This window comes from Streptopelia decaocto (assembly GCF_964273445.1).
Source record: "Streptopelia decaocto genome assembly, chromosome: 7".
Taxonomy (NCBI): domain Eukaryota; kingdom Metazoa; phylum Chordata; class Aves; order Columbiformes; family Columbidae; genus Streptopelia; species Streptopelia decaocto.
The window spans coordinates 68,049,932-68,066,963 of record NC_138661.1 but is presented as its reverse complement, the minus strand read 5'-3'; the positions used below and the strand labels follow the sequence as shown (position 1 = coordinate 68,066,963).

Here is a 17,032-nt window from a genome sequence, read left to right as displayed (position 1 = left end):
CTGTAAGGAACGTGTTGCAGGAAGGAAACCTCCCGGGAGCCCTCGGAAATCCGGATAAATCACCGGAGCATCAGGTACCCCGGCCCGAACGACCCAAATGCTGCGCGAGCCCCAGGAGCGGAAGCATCGTTTCGATCTCAACATTTAGAAAGACAGTAATCGTTCCAGGCTGCTATTTGTCTTCCCGGGGTCCAGCCCCAATTTTTCTCCGGAGGCCCATCGAAAGCTCCATCACCCACATGCTCCACAGAAAACTGTTTACACCAAGCTCATTAGGCTGCAGAAAAGGCTCGTTTCTCTCTCTAACCGTTCGCCAGCACCGCCCGACAGCCACGCGAATATCATACCGGAGGACGTAGCCCATGTCTCCAGAGCTTCCCAAAGGTTTGCAAAAGGGATTGAGAGGCTCTCTGGGAGCTGCCTGGGACTCTGCTCCACTCCCGGTCCAACACCGTAATTAGAGCTCTGTTGCGAAAGCCTGCGCTCCAGCCACATCGCTGGGAGTGTTGCAGAATGTGCTCCAACAACTGCAATTATATGCGATGCTTTAAAAACAAGAGCGCTGCACCTGTGTGCGGGCAATGGCGAGGAGCAGGAACGGCGCTGGGCTCGCAGGGCTGAGCGCCCGCACAACCGCGGGCTGGACCCGCTCGCCCCCGGCTCCCCGGCCCTCGCCTCCGTTATCTGCTCTCAGCTCTTGCCGCTGGCTCTGAAGCGCTTTGCGGGGAAGCCAGAATTACAGTTCACACTCTCTCCACAGCCCCAGAGAGCAGCACTCACAAGGGAGAAAGAGGCAAAGTGCCCATGGCCAAGCAGCGTGGGAGGCGCGAGAGGCGCGGCGCGCGGCAGGGAGCTGCTCGGCGCTGCGGGGCCGGCGGGGATGCCCGAGCCCTCTCCGGCAGCCGCGCTGCACTGCGATGCCCACGGCAGGTTTGGGTTCGGGCTCTGACACCTCTCCAAAGGCTGGCACACGCTTCGGGAGAAGAGATCGCATCCAGAACCGTTCAACTCACTTCACTTGCTGGATAAGTTTATTCCGTTAGGAGCAAACTGCTTAACCCAGCTCACATCTAGTGGAGAAAAGCCAGCTCTTGATATCCACGGGAGAGAACGATGCACGAGTCTAGGGCAGAGTGGAAAGATGACAAGGTGAGTTGTTTGGGGGACAAATGCAACACCTGGAAAAAGCACATTGCTTTTGGGAAGGGCACCAGCCTTCCTTTCCCCATCACTGACGCTGAAAAGTCATATTACTGTGTTAACTTTTTCAGTAAATGCTATAGTAAAAAAAAATGTGGGAAGAAATGTGTGACCTCAGCAACTCAAACAGCTGCCACCAAAACCAGATCAAGCTTTGGACTCACGGTCTGCTTACATATTTGCATTAAAGTAAAAGCAAAGCTTCTGAAGGCAAAGATGGGACGTGTTTATTTTGCCTTTCAACAAGAGGGATGCACCAGGATGAGAAGGAAACTCAGAGCGAACAGATGTCTTAAGGGTGCCAGAGCGTACGGCCATTCCCGACCAGCGTTCTGATCCCGCGTTCATCCCTCGTGCTGCCCACAGGAGAGCAGCAGAACACACGGCCACTCCGACATCCGCGGCCAGGAGCCGCTAGTCTTGGCTGTTATTCTCTAAACTGTTTGTGCACCAAGCAGTTCAAGGGCTCTAGGGAAAAATAATAAGCAACCGTGTCATTAAAGACACCAAGAAGCACAGGGCCGGAAAGCCAACCCCCTCCCCGAGCACACACCGCTTCTCCGCCAGCACAAACACCACCGGTTCCCGCAGCGCTGAGCCCACCACCGGCTTCTCGCCTCTCAAAACCCATCTGAAAAAATAATACACTAACTGTGCACAAGCAGAGCCAGGCAGGCTGCGGCAGCCACGGCTCAGCTGCGGCAGAGGAAACCCCGGCATCTGCCGCACGAGGAGCGGGGGGAATCAGACCCAAGTTGAGCCAAGCCTGCCAACTTTAAACCAAAGCTCTCACGCTTAAGAGATGTTCTGACCCGTGGCCTTCACTATATCACTGCCCAGGGAACCAGTCGTTAAGGCTGCCTCTTAACGAGGACAGGCAGGCTACGGAGACGAGGAGGGGCGAGCGCTGGGGAGGGAGGGAGGTGCACGCGGGACCCCCTGCGGAACAGGAAGGCTGGAGCGCACACGGAGGGCGCGCTTCTCCTGAAACAGCCCAGAGAACGGCAGCAGCAGCTACTACTACACATAGATACCAGATATATTAAATATCACATGTTTACAAAGAATTGCCTATGAGAATTTAAATAGGCTCCGCAAAAAGCTGCCTCCGTGACAGCTACGCTAACGACGCCCTGTGAGATGCCTATAAGTAGTTTGAAAAAACAAGTCAGAAGTATTTCGAGGCATCTTTGACAGTTGTGTTTTCAGAAGGAGCACAAGCTTTGCCAATCAAGTTAATCATGGTTTAAAAAGAATTAAAAAAGAAGCCCTGCTCATCTGATTTTCCATACATGCAAAATGCAAACTAAATTCCTTCAAGGCAGAAGGCCGAGTCTGGTAAAATATCAATCATATGTCAGTGTGCTCAGATAGCTCTGGCACCATTCCTGGCGCACACAAAACAGAATAACAAATTATTTCCAAGACTTTATTTTGCAGAACAAGGTGCAAGATTTTTCTGCAGTAAATACTAAAGCTCTTGTCTCTGTTCCAATCACGCTGTTGCACAACCTCCGAGCTGCTGGGTTTAGACGACTGAAGATGCGCCGTGGCCGGTGTAGGAGCGGGGCGGCGGGGCGGTGGTGCAGGGGTGCGACGGTGCGGCGGTGCAGGGGTGCAGGGGTGCAGGGGTGCGGCGGGGCGGTGGCGCAGGGGTGCAGGGGTGCGGCAGTGCAGGGGTGCAGGGGTGCGGCGGTGCGGCAGTGCAGGGGTGCAGGGGTGCGGTGGTGCAGGGGTGCGGTGGTGCAGGGGTGCAGGGGTGCGGCAGTGCAGGGGTGCAGGGGTGCAGGGGTGCGGCGGGGCGGCCGCGGGACGCGGGGCAGGTGCGCCCTCCACAAAGCTGCCCATTCACCACCACGGCCCTTTCAGCTGCAAACTCGACATCCAAAGACAACATGTTACTGCTGGGCAAGCTCCGAACTTGCTTTAGCGGAGGAAAAAAAGCAACGCAGGAAATTCAGGGAAGGGCAAGGCATTCCTTCAATGGAACATTTAATTAACCATCCTAAAATCTGACCCGAAATGCAACTTTGAGAACATTTTGTTTTGCCTTTAAATAATCATGTTATTTCCCTCAGAGCATCCCTCCAACGGTCTGACAACGCGGTGCCCGGTTCAGCGCCCGAATCCCTGCGGCGCAGCTGAGGGTACTGACCACATTGATCATGGCCCAGAGGACTGCAGAAGAGAAACTGGGGTTTAAAACTTAAGACGTGCACGTTTATAACCTCCACTTGAATGTACAGAAGCCTTAAACCCAGGCAGGCTAAAAGGCTATGTTAAATAACAAGTTCATGCAATATTTTTGAGGATTCCTATGTTCTGACTCATCCCCAGCTGAAATACATTGACCAGAACTACTTCTTCAGACTAAAACTGCAATCTGAATGTATTTTCAGTTCTAGATTAAGCATTTAAGACAGGATCATCTTTCATTTGGAAATACCTATTATTTCTATGCAGTTTCAAAAGAAGTATCGCATTACTTCAACTTCAGCTTGGTCTGTAGCAGCTGTCCATGGAGCAGAACACCTTGCTGGGATTTCAGCTTTCCTCTGTCTTCAGTTTGGATCCCTCTTTGCATTCAAAGTGCAACACACACTTCCAAAGAATACAGACTTTACATTTCCTTATCCTCACTTTCCCAGCGTCACGTCAAACACCAGCGTCCTCCGTTCGCTTCCCCGGCCGAGGACACAGGTGACAGACGCCGACCTGTGCTGAGCAGCTCTCCGTTCCAGGGCTTCAATCCTCCCCGAATTCAAGTCAAAGACTCCACAAAACTCTTGCATTCCCACTAGAATCCCTGTAACCAAACACTCTCAAACGTTCCCCGGATGTCTTATAAACCACCGTGCTGCACTAAACACTAAGCAGAGTTTAAACCCAAAGCTGACTTGGCAGCACTTGAATGTAGGGAATAAAAGTTCAGATGTGGCTAAAGCTCAGTATATTCTCATTAACATGGGCAGAACTTCTGCAGGTATAGAAACCTAGAGTTTCACGCAGGGAAGAGTAAAGTTATAGCGCATCCATTACTAAAAGCTATCGGGTGCCCCCAGAGGTTTCCTGGAGAAGCCAACCCACCCGAACACCCCAGTTGTGTTTTCCTCCACAGAACACAGCGTCACCAGCACCCGGGTGTGTGTCCACACAGCTTCCGCAGCACAGCTACGCCGAGCTCACGCTGCCAAGCCCAACTAAACTCACCATAAACCCTTTCCTCCCTCTTCTTAATGCAGGAGCGCAGCACTTACAAATGAGTACGAGCTAAGTGGAAAAGTTCCTCTTAAAATTTCACAACTCAACTGGTTTAATGTATTAGGTCAGTCAAGAAAAATTTAGCCCAACTGAACGGTGCTGCAACACCTCCTGACTTCTCAAAGGAGAACAAGTACCTGTACCACTGAGTTCAGACAAGGGGTTTTTTGTTGCTTTGTGTTTTTGAAGAGCAGATCATTAGTTGATTGTCCATTAGGGAATTAGCACACGGGAACACAGGCTCTGGTAAGGCAGACGAGTTCCAGACTTGGGGAGTCAAGGTGTGGGGGTCCCACGGCACCAACGCTCGCAGAGGGAACAGATGAGATTTTAGGCTGGAACCTGCAGTTATTAATATCTTCATCAGACCAGCCTGAACCTCCACCAGCCACTAAGTGCTTAAAGTTAATTGCTTGGCAATTAGACTTTTCATTACTAAGCAATTAGCACTTCAAGGTTTCAAGCGCCGGCTCTTTCCAGAACGATCAGAGGTGCGGGTTGGGGAAAGCGAAACCCCGCGTGTGGCCCATCCCCACGGCAAAGCCACGGCAAAGCCACGGCTGCCACGGCAGAGGGACCCCGCGCCCTGCCCAGACTGCGCCTTGGCTACCGAAGGCCAGGCCGGCAGAGGCCGCGGCGCCCGCGCTGCCCGGGCGCGCAGGCAGAGCCATCGGAGCCTCTCCAGCAGCCGGCACGGCGCCGTCTGCAGAAACCTGCTGAGAGGAAACTCCCCAGCAAGGCAGCGGCATGTTGGTTTATGTCTCCACACCAGAACTGTTAAGCGGTGGTAAAATAACAGAAACCGCAAGCCAGACATAGGCAATTCAGGCACTTTCAACAACTAGAAGCCCAGTCACTGGAACACTGCTTCCACAAGAGCCCATTTAACTCCCATTAGAAGCTGGCCCAGCTCCTTCATCCTTTACCCATATCGGTAGAGGTGTATTTAAATACACACATTTGCTTGCACCCCAGGTTTGATCAGTCGTGGCAACAAATACCACCTTTAAATAGACTGGACAGCATTTACAGACCTGTGCTGGGAGTGATTTGCTTTATATCCACTCATTAACTGGCATTTATCTACCTACACATGCGTGACACTGCCTGGCCATTCAGAAAGGCAGCGATTAAACACACTTAGCTCTCAAAGCCACGCCATGATAAGAGGTTTGCAATAAGGTGAGCCGGGCTTCGCTCCTCACTGATTCTGAGGCTGCTCCTGGAGCCAGCCAGGGATATATGGCCTGAGGAAACGCACCGGCAGGCAGGCAGCGCGGCCTTTCCCAAACCTAACGATTCCGTGATGAAACACAACAACACACACAGCAGGACCCCGGGGCAGGCCTCACACTAGTCAATATTTTATTAGCAAGTCACACGGTACTTTATTAGCAAGGCACAGGCTCACCTGCAGGTAATAGCTGGAGAGACAGCAAGCGAGTCAGAAGACAAGCTATGGGTTCACGTATGATCTAGATGGACCAGAGAAGCATTAAAAAAGAAGAGTCCATCAACAGGGAACAAATACGCAATTTATACACTGCATGGACAGGAATCACCAGTCCCACAAACCAGGCAGCAGCCAGCAAGGTGACGCTGCAGAAAGCCACCGAGGTTCATTGAGCAGCACCAGCCGGATTGAGTCAACATCCCGCTGCCGGGAAATAAAAATAAATCCACATCATCCTGGGGTAGATGGGCAGGAATTCCGCGTGTCAGACACTCCATGCGCAGCGTGGACTGAGTCCGGAGGGAGCGGGGTCCGGTTGGCCACGTCTGCTGTGCAGTGAGTAATATGGAGCAGCGAGGGAGCAGGGAAGGGCCTGGAGGCGGCCAGCGGGGAGAGGGCGTACGGGCTTACGTCACGGCACTAAAAAACAGGGTGGAGAGAACCGTGCATAACGTGTGTGATGGTGACATGGTATTCCTTGGGGAATGAGAGGGGAAGGAAAGCCCTTAAAACACACTTATGGAGACTCAGAACTCTCTTCCTACATCTTTCCTTCTGCCGGGCAAGAAGAAGCGTGAGGTTGCCTGCAGAAGCCGAGGTCAGAAGAGCGTGTGTCAGCAATGCTTCGGAACAGGTCACCCCTGCCCCACGGCGGGGTGACCACCACCGCCCGGCTCCCGCAAACAGGGGCCACACAGCCAGCAGAGGCGCTTTAAAGCCTGACGGTGATTTGCGCCACTGATTGTTAAGCGCATGCAAGTTCAGTATTGCAGCTCTCCCCGGGTCCCACAGCCAGCGAGCACGGCTGTTTCAGCCCAGCAGCACTCCACAGGGCCGCACTAACACCAGAGCCGTTTAACCCACAAGGGTGCAGTAACTCCACACCACGCTGCCGGACCTCGTGCCACGCGTTGGCAGAGGCCACCAGAGGCGGGTCAGCTCGGGGACAGCACAGGCACCTCATGGTGCAGATCACTCCTGAGCATCAGCAGCTACAACTGGCTTGGAGGCCAGGACAGTTTCATCATACAGCTTCCAGCTTCAGTGCAAATCTCACCTACAGCTACGCTGACTTTATTCATACCTGGACATTTCACATGTAAATTTGTGGCTACAAGACAGCGGCTCTGCAGGCAGAGGCATCGCCTCATCTCCAGGGGAACCCAGCAACATCCAGCCCTTGAAGACGTCATGTGCATCAGTGCAGGTCACCGTGAAGCCAGCGTGACCTGCAGAGGATAAACCACCAGATCTCTGGCAAAGCAGCATAATTACAACTTCTCCTTGGGAACCACAAAGTTTTTAAACAGTTCAGCCTAGTTTTATGGAAATGTTGCGGGTGCCTCCAACTGAATTTTCAGGAAGGTCCCTTGAAGTCAGGCTGTGGCTTCTAAACATTGAAGTGTGCTGAGTGCTGGGGACAAGAGTCCTACAAGTGCTCCACAAGCTGCTCTTCACAAGTGAGTGCTCTGCTACTTGGAGGGCACCCTGCGCTTCCTCCAGCTCCAAGGAGAACACGCTCGTGGTGGGGGAGAGGGAGAGGGAACTTTTGAGGGACTCGTAGCACCAACAAGTGGAGAAACAATCAGTACTACCCCTTGCTTTTCAGCTACAGGATTTGAGAGTGTTGATTTAACATTGAGATGTTCAACACACAGGGCAGAGGGATGGGGGAGAGAAAAACGCCCTCATACACCCAAGTGGCTGGCACAAGAGCTCAAGGATCCAATGGGCTGGGGTACAAGCAGACCAAACGTGAAGCTGCCCCACGGTAAACGTGCCTGCAGGGCGAGGGCGGCGGGAGCGCGGGCGGCGGGAGCGCGGGCAGCGGGAGCGCCGGGCGAGGGCAGCGGGAGCGCCGGGCGAGGGCAGCGGGAGCGCCGGGCGAGGGCAGCGGGAGCGCGGGCAGCGGGAGCGCCGGGCGAGGGCAGCGGGAGCGCCGGGCGAGGGCGGCGGGAGCGCCGGGCGACGGACGCCTGCAGCTGCAGGAGCCGCCAGCTGAAGCGGAACCACAGCGGCAGCGGGAGACGCTCGCAGCTACCGGGCAAACCACACAAGAACCGGTACAAAGTTTCCAGGAGATGCTGGAAGAGCCGAGAAAGCTACAGCGAGCTGGGCTTTCCCACAGCGCCGAGGGTAAACAGCTGATAAGGAGGGACACGCCGCAAAGGTCCCTCTGCGGCCACAGCTACCGGCTGCCGCAGCCCCGGCCCCGGGGACCATCCCCAGCACCCGCCTTCCCACAGCCGGTCCTGCTGCTGGCAATCCCAGTCTCCAGAGATCCGAGCCAAAGAGGATGTGATGGTGGACAACAGCTGCAAAGAGCTCGGAGCTGCGGAGTCTCTGCCTCCTATTGCAGTCACAATGCTCAAGGATACAATATACCCACGCGGGATATCCCCAGACACCAGAATTTCAGCTTCAGCTATTTGTCACAGTAAAACATTTTAAGCCCAAGTGTGCTAGCAACATTCTTTAAACTAAAATAACAGATAATATCCTGGTTTAGAGCTCCAACGTGAGAGCCTCACTACTCATTTCAATAACCAAGATAAACATTTTCTTTAATGACTGTATTAACAGGCAGAAATACGCTTCTCTTTAGAAAGCAAGGCAGACTTACAACTCTGGCTTGTGCAGAATTTAAACTCTCAATCAAAGAAAAAATAATTTAAATGGGGGGGGGGAACCAAACCAAACCAAACACAACTCGTTTCTTGGTAGCAGCAAGATGCTTTGTTGCTCTTTTCACATGACCAGGACGCTGATTTCTAATTTACCTAAACACTTCGTATTTTGGAGGGGTCTAACCACACAGATACCCGCTGCTCTGGCGGGACGCGGGAGAACGCGCCCAGCTCGCCTTGTCCAGCCGAGGAGCTGCACAGCTTTGCAGCCGCCTGCGTGAGCTTTCCAGCCTGCCAGAAAGGAAAGAAAGAGAGGAGCACACCATACAAACCCCATAATCTATATGGGAAAGTGCAAAGCTCCAACAGCTGGAATGAGACCTCAGGGGCAGCACCTGAAGCCACTTTCCCTTTAATTTTTAAATGGACCACATTTCATTGACACAAAACACAGGCTCCGTCAAGAGAACTCGCTGAGCGGACGGTACTCGAAGCGCTGCTCTACGCAGGGCTATTGCAGCTAACTAGGTTTTAATCACGTTCAAGCACCAAAAAGTAAAACTGCCGCTGTTGTGTTGGTTCCCGGCCCCTCCATGGTCCACTTCTCACCATCGCCGCTGACGGTTTCCGTGGAAACATACGCAAGCTGGAATGGGATTGACGTTCACTTAGTGGACAGATGGAGTTTGGAACAGCCCAGCGCCTGGAATTCAAGGCCAGGTCTTGGATTAAGTCATGTTATCAGTATAAAAATCACTTCCCCGAGCTCCCCAAACCCCCAAACTTCGTGGAAAGGTTAAGGATCACCTAATTATCCAGTAATGAGCTTCAGGGTGGCATCTCCGGCAAGGTCAGCGATTGCCCATTGTGCCTGGGTGAAAGCAGCGGGCTGAGCACGCGACAGCATTTTTGTTTGGAGGGAAGGGTTTAATTTTTGTTACGCACAGAGAAAACAGACGAGTTCTTAAGCTCGTTAGTGGCTTCGGGCAGGACAACTGATGCAAACGGCACGTATGCAGAGCGCAGGCGAGAGCCTTGCGCAGGCAGCCACGCAGCAGCCGCTCCGCAGGTACGCTGTCTGCGGCAAAAACCTGGGTGCTGCGGTGAAGTTGTTCCTCACGAGCGATGCTGACCCACAGCACCAAAAGGGACGGGTTTTCATCACACCGTTAGAGCCCCAGAGGCCCCGGGACTGCAATTTCAGCAAAGCTGGTAATTTATTCTGAAGTGGGAATTATTCCCTCACGCTGCTTCTACTATATGGGAAGAAATGGAAATGGCTTTTTTTCTGAATGCAGGCTAAATAGTGCTTTCCCTATCACACTGTCTGTGCTCTCTAACAGGATTTGAAAGGATTCAGCTCTTTGCAACCACAGTGCAAGAAAGGCCAGTAGGAATCCCCAACAACCGCATTTCCAGGGATCTTTGGTGAAATGCAGCTCCAGAATCCGCAAAGGGGAGAGCTGGGACGAGGGGCCGTGGGGAGGCACAGCAACCGCCACACGCTCACACGTGCTCGGTAACCGCACGTGCCACCTCCAGCTGATTAGGGCTGAGCGAGAGAGCTGGGGTCACCAAGTGATGGTTTACGGCACAAATCCCCCAAAACCCGGTTCTCTCCCAGTGCTCATGCAGTCCGGTGAAATCTACGGAATTTCCAGTTTGGGAGTGACCTGTCCAAGCCATCAGGCTTCCATACCCATCCTGTCACCTGGCGTTCAGCCAGGATTTTAACGAAAAATCTCTTCTTCTGTGTCTCCATGTGATGACAGCTGCCAAATCCTCTTCCTGCGCTGCCCCGCGCACCTGGAGAGCTCCGCTGCGCCCCCGCTCCGCGCCAGCCCTGCTCTCCCGAACCCACTTGCACTGAGCCAGCCAAACAAAGAAACACAACTAAACATGCCTCTTGCATCCCTTTTGTTGCTGATTTTTAATTTCAAAAAAATCCTGCTGCCCACTGGTTTCCTTCACAAGCCCACGCTCTCCTCCTCCTTCCAAACCTTCCACACTTATCAATATGTGATTATTTAGCTTATTCCTCACTGCCTGCGTCCCCCCGCAGAGGGAGATGCCTCAATACACCTCTCCCCCCCAAATCCTTTTCACGGTATTCCCGACCCTAAATCAGCTAGAACGCGCTCAATCTGCCAACTACCCAATACAGCCAACAGCACGGAGCTCCTGCAGAGCCGACCCCCCTCCATTTCAGGCTCTCGTTAGGGGACTTTAATTGCAGGACTGGGCGAGAGGTGCTGCGGGGTCAGGCAGCACAGCCCGCGCTGCCCACAGCCCCCTCTCCCCTCCCAGCCCGCAAAACGCAGCTCAATCAGCTTTTTTCCTCACGCGCCTCCAACTCCAAATTTGTGTTCTCTGGCTGCCAAGCGCAGCCCGTTCCAGGTATTCTGCAGGCGCTGAGACAATGAGGGCGGGCGGCAGAGGATGCTGCTGCACGGTAACGCTGCTCCCAGTGCTTCCCACAGGCCAGGAACAATAGAAGGCCATGCCTGGTGTACGGATGAAGCGGCACAGTTCGGCGATGCCCACGGATCTCGATGCTTCTCTAGCACCGCAATTTTATTGAAAGGGTGATCATTCGGACACAAAAATAAGGTGCCGGCAAGGCAGTTTTATTCAGATCAATGCTAGGAAAACGCCTCCTTTCTATTCCTAAGAGCATCGTAAATAATTTGAAATATTGATACACATGCAGTTACTAGAAGCCAAGATCTTTTATTAACAAAATAAAAAAAAAAAAAGAAAAATCAAGCGTGCTGAGGCGGGCAAGCTGTATAAGCCGTATGGTTTCAAAGCTGAGCAGGAGAAAGCCCTTCAGAAAACTGCTTGAAGAACAATGGGTGCCAGCAAGCGCTCCTGTGATGTGGCTTACAAAGGGGGAAAAAAACCAACATAATTTTCTTGTTTAGTCACACCTTTGTTCAGGAGAACTGGGACACGAGGAATACAGAACCGGCAGCTCTGAACCCGAACAGCGGCTTGTTCCTCAACACAACACATTTCACTGACATCCCAGGCTCCCCAGCACCGAAAGCGCTCCGGCCGGCCACGCAGCACCCCCCCCACGTAGCACGCCCGCGCCACGGCTCCGGCCGGCCATGCAGCACGCCCGCCCCACGGCAGCACGCCCGCCCCACGGCAGCGCGCCCGCCCCACGGCAGCGCGCCCGCCCCACGGGCTCCGGCCGGCCATGCAGCGCGCCCGCCCCACGGCAGCGCGCCCGCCCCAGCGGCGATTCCCGCAGTGCTCCAAGCCCCCACCCCCAGGACAGCCTCCCTTCTGCCCCACACCGCTCCGCAGCGCCCGGGGACACTCAGCCCGTGCCAGACTCAGTGACAGTCAGCACCTCTGCAGAGCATGTACACGGCCCAGGCAGACGCAGGACAGAAGGACGGACAAGGGCAGCCCTGGGCAAGGAGTCAGCCCAGCATCCCAGTGAACATGCACCTAGAACCTAATGGGATTTTCTTACAAGGTGCCAAAATCAGCGCTCCTGGCTGTGCCACGTGTGCAATGTGTGGAAGGGGGGCCCTGAACACAGGGGTTACCCTCATTTTCAGGTATGTGATGAACTGCTGTCCCTACTTGAGGGGCTTCCACTACAATTTCATTAAATGTTTGGAAACGTTCTCACTGCAACGCTGGTAGTTCAGAGAATTAAAAGACAAGCTCAGGTGCTCACTTGACTCACTGACAACACTTTTTACATCTCAGCAGCTCTCCATACCCTCTCCTGTTCCGTACGGGTTCTCACCCACACTGGAGGAGAAGAAATAACATGGAACAGATTCATTCAATTCCAGTGCCATAAATATTGACAGGGGACAGAGAACAGGTGCAAAATGAATTAGTTTAAAACCAGATTTACATGTATTCTTCCTGATGACATCCTTTGGTTTGACTTTTTAATGCTAACATCAGTCCCTCGTTGCACTAAAGCAAGGTGAAGGTAAAGATTTCCACAGTCCTGTTCTCCCAATGGGAGATGATTGGTTTTTACTATAACATCAAGTATTCCTGTGGCTCTACTTTATTTTACTTTTTTTTTAAATAATAAAGCTCCATGCTAGAACACCAAGTAAGTGGATAAAGGCCTATTGCATTGTCCCATACAATCACATTTCTTTCTGTCTTAAGAACTAAAACCAGTAGCGTTACATTTAAGTGCATTTTCCCCATTTAAAGAATATCAGTTGCCAGCACAGGGGTTCCAAGAGTGTAGGCTTGGAGGGTTAAATCACAGCGGCCTTGTTACAGAGAACTCATTCGCTCAGGCAGCAGTCTGGCTATGAATTTGGGTATTGCTTTGTCGTTAAAAGCATGCCGGTGGTCCAAGCCAGAAAGGCGACTGTGGACGGCGATGAGCATTTCTGGAGCCCCCCTGCCCCAAACCCTCACACGCCATCTCCCCTTTTTTCCCTTAAATGCAGTTTGCATCCCAAAGCTCCAAACACCCCCCAGCTCAGAGGAGATATCTGAGGACACACAAACGTGCAGCCGCACAGCAAACCAGCTCCTTACAGCTCAGCCACAACCTGCCGCGTCAGAAACCCCCCGGCACTGGGAGGAAAAGCCCCCGGGACTCCCCACTTCCCACAGAGCACACAGCTCGTGTTCAAAGCTATTCTGAGCTTTGTGACTTCTTCGGGGGGGTTATTTTTTGGCTTTTGTGTTTCCTGGTTATCTGAACTGCTGTTTCATGTATTATTAACAATATGGTAGTTGTGACTTAATTAGTTCGGCTGGTTGGGCACAACGCGGGAGCTGTTCTGTCGTTCCTGCCATGGGATGTATTGCCATGGTTAACCCAGTATTCGATGGGGCAAAAAAAGCCCCGCACAGCTCCTTTTGGACACAGTATCTGCACATCCGAGCACACCTTCCTATTTTTGCAGCACCAGATATAATCATTCATTTTCTCATGATCTGAACTTAATGCCAAACAGTGAGCACAACTTTGCCTACGATTTCTAATTATTTTTCAGTTGTTTACTTTGGATAGATTTGCTGCTAAGGGCTTATTTTCAGTGCTGCAGGAGTATTAGAAAAGCATTTGCTGAAGGGTGTATTTCCCCCAAATAATCACCAAGCGCTATCTAAATCAGATATCCCCAGAGTGCAGCAGCGCACGTGTGCCCCGCACAGCCCCCGCGACACACAGCAGGAATTAACACCACCAGAGCAAACACGCTTAGCTCACCTATGCTGCTCAGAGGGGTTGAAAAAACAAATACATTAGAAGGCTGTCAGATCGGAGACAGAAAGGTGACGCAGATGACTGGCAAAAAGGACAGCGTACCAACACCAGACTGATGGATACAGCTGCACGAGAAAACCTCAGCGGGTTCTGAAACACCAATTCTGCCACACAACCAAGGTTGGGACCGTTTTTCCCCTAATGCTACATTTCTCAGCAGCATTAGATTGTTCCGTGGAATTGTCACCGTCAACAGGCAAAGAGAGCGCCCAGAAAGGATCCACTCTTACAAAGTTATGGGAATTATTTTCACCCATAGGTCTGGGGTTTTCCAGCTGATTTTACACCTCTAAGCAATGCTACACTTCACCGGGGAGCAATTCTGCGCTGCTCAAGAACAGCGGCTGGAAAGCCTGTGCTGCTGCTCCACTTAAAATGCTGCACTGAATTCATCAGGAAAACAAACAGAAATCAATGTTTTAATCCAAAATGCCCTGTTAAATCAGACTAACACACAGTTGCCTATCGCTAGCAAATATTTAGATAGTTCCAGCTAAATCTCGAGAAGGATTCAGGTAGCCAGGACATGACACATGTGAAGGATGGCTCAGGATGAATATGTTAGCAGGATATTTCTGTTAAAGCCATCAGCAGCTTGCTGGTATTTAAATCACATTAAGATTTCAAAAGCATCGGTCTATCATACAGTTCATGTCACAACCGTAAGGACTGGAAACGTTAAAATAAAAGCCCGAGACCCCAGAACACAGCCCTGCAACCGCAGCCCCAGAGATCACACAGAGCCCGCCAGGCTGGAGCGAGGGCTAATTGTGGCAAACTGATGGACAGATCAATTAACCAAGCTAGCAAAAGCCCAGAAAAGCCTTTCGCTTTGAGGTCCGCCTGCTCCTGACAATGATGACTTCAGATGGAAAGCGAGCACGAGGGGCAGCTGTATTCTTTAAAACAAAACAAAACCAGAACCTCTTTCAGATAAGCACTCGTGGATAAAGGGGAGGGGTGGAAGACAAGGCAAACAGAATACATCCCAAATGCTCATATTTTTCAAGTTTCGCTGTTGCTCTTTTGAAAGAGAGGGAGTCCCCGCGAGCCCCCATGCTGGGGTGCGAGCATCCCCGCGTCGGCAGCTGTCTGTCTGTCTGTCGAGCAGTAGCCCGGAGAGCACTTGCCAGCCTGCCGAGATCTGCCCAGTCACATGTGCTGGCTCCTGCGCCTTGTAGAAGCAGCTGGAAAAGAGGGAGCCAGCGAAGCTGCCTCCATTAGGAGCCACCGCTACACAAAAGGAGAAGAGGAAACAAGCTCTGAGCCACCGGCAGGAAAGCAGAGATGTTCAGGGCCACGGGAGACGCAGGGCAAGCGCGGCAGAGAGGAACCCGTCGGGGCTGAACCATCACAGACATTAAAACTCCGCCGCCATCCCCGCAAAGAGGCCGGATGGCACCTGCGCTCACACGGATCCGCCGCTCCCAAGCAGCGGCACCGGCGACCCCGCACAGCGAACCGGAGAAAAGTCAACCAACTTGCTGCGTTAATTAACGGCCGTCCAGGCGAGGGCTTTATTTCCACACTCAGGCGTGAGAGGCCCCCCAAACATCAACCCGCCGCCCTGAGCAAACTTCTGGCTGGGCTGAGCCGGCTGGGCTCCCGGCTGCCGCCCCAAAACCCCCTCCGTGCCCCGGGAGGGGCCGGCACGGCGGGACCGCGGCGAGCGGCTCCGCCAACCCACGCTCTGCCCGGTTTGCCCCGGGAACGGCCTCGCACCCGGCGATGTCCGGGCGAGCCCTCACCCTCCCGCAGGGCAACCGCCGAGCGACGAGCCCGCACCGGATCCGCGAGCTCCGCGGCCCGGAGGCCCGGCCCCCCGCCCCTGTCCGCCGGCCCCGCCGCCTTTGTCCTGCGGGCTGTCCCCGGGGGAGGACCCGCGGGGCCGGGCGGGGGGTGTCGGTGGTTCGGCTCGGGCTCGCCCCGCCGGGTCTCGTCGAGTTAACGGCCGCCGCGCGCCCAGCGGCCGCCCGCACCTGCGGGGCCCGGCCCGGCCCACCTGCCGCCGAGGCCGCTGCCCCCGGGGCGCCGAGCGCGCCCGCCCGCGATGCCCTCCCGGGGCTCCCGCCGCCGCAGCCGCCCACCCCCGGCGGCGCGGAAAGTTCCCGGTGACCCCGCGCGCTCCCCCGCCCCGGGGCGGCGGCGGCACCTGCTCCCGGCCCGCCGGAGCCACCGGGGGCGGAGGGGACGAGGCGGCGCCGCCAGCTCCTCCGGGCGCTCGGCACGGCCGCGTGGGGACTCACCGGGGCGCGCTCCCGCGCCGCGGGGCGGCCGCAGGCCCCGGCCGGGGCGAGATCCAGCGACGGGAACCCTCCCGGGGCACCCGAGTCCCGGGCTCCACGCTGCTGCGTCAGCGCCGCCTCCTCGGCAGCCGCCCGGCTGCGGGATGGGGATGAGGCGCCCCGCTGCTGCCGCCCGCCCTCGCCGCAGGGCGTCGCGATCCGGCGCGGCCCGTGCGGGCGCTGCGCTGAGGCCTGGAGCGGGCGGGGCGGCTGCCGGGGCCGCGGGGAGGAGCGGGAGGCACCGCCGCTCGCCGCCGCCGCGAACTCCCCGCAAGCCGCGAGCCCCGCCGTCCTCCTTCCTACTTCCTCGTCCGCAGCCAATCGCCGGCCGCCGCTCCGCCGCTCGCTCCGCCGCGCCGGCCAATCGCGGGCGCTCCTGCCCGCCGCCACCGGCCAATCATCGCGCCCGCCCCCGCCCCTCGCCCCCTCCCCCCTCCGCCCCGGTCCCCCCCGCGCCCCCGGCCCGGCCCCCCCGGGAGCCCCTCACGGCCCCGGCCCGCCCGGGCCCGGTTCCCCCGCGGCCGGGAGCCAGCGGGCAGCGCTCCGTGGGACCGGGGGGCCGCCCCCACGCCCCGGGGGGCCGCACCGCCGAGCTGGGGGCGCCAGGGCCCCCCCGAGCCCGGAGGGTCCCGCACAGGCCGGGGGAGGCGCGGCCCGCGCTCTCCTGTCAGCGCCGCCCGGCCGGGAGCGGCGGCCACCGGCGGGTCGCGGAGCCCGCGCCCCTTCACCCTGCAGCGCCTCCCCCGCGGCCTGCGCGGCCGGGCCCCTCGGCCCCGAGCCGGCCAGACCGGGATGGCCCCCCGCCCCTCACCCGGGGCGTCGCATCCCAACTCCGGGAAAGTTGGGGCCGCGGGGGCCGGCCGGCACCGGGGGAGCAGCGGGGACCGGCCGGCACCGGGGGAGCAGCGGGGGCCGGCGGCGGGAGCCGCGCTGG

General features: G+C 55.6%; 1 protein-coding gene across 1 annotated transcript in view; it reads right to left on the bottom strand.

Annotated features, from left to right (window-relative positions):
- Nucleotides 1-16,382, bottom strand: part of BAHD1 (bromo adjacent homology domain containing 1) — a 33,847-nt gene extending 17,465 nt beyond the window's left edge. Inside the window, exon 1 of the mRNA XM_082059120.1 lies at nucleotides 16,060-16,382. The gene's annotated coding sequence lies outside the window, so the exon portion shown is untranslated. The remainder of the gene's footprint in view (nucleotides 1-16,059) is intronic.
- Nucleotides 16,383-17,032: the final 650 nt, after the last annotated feature.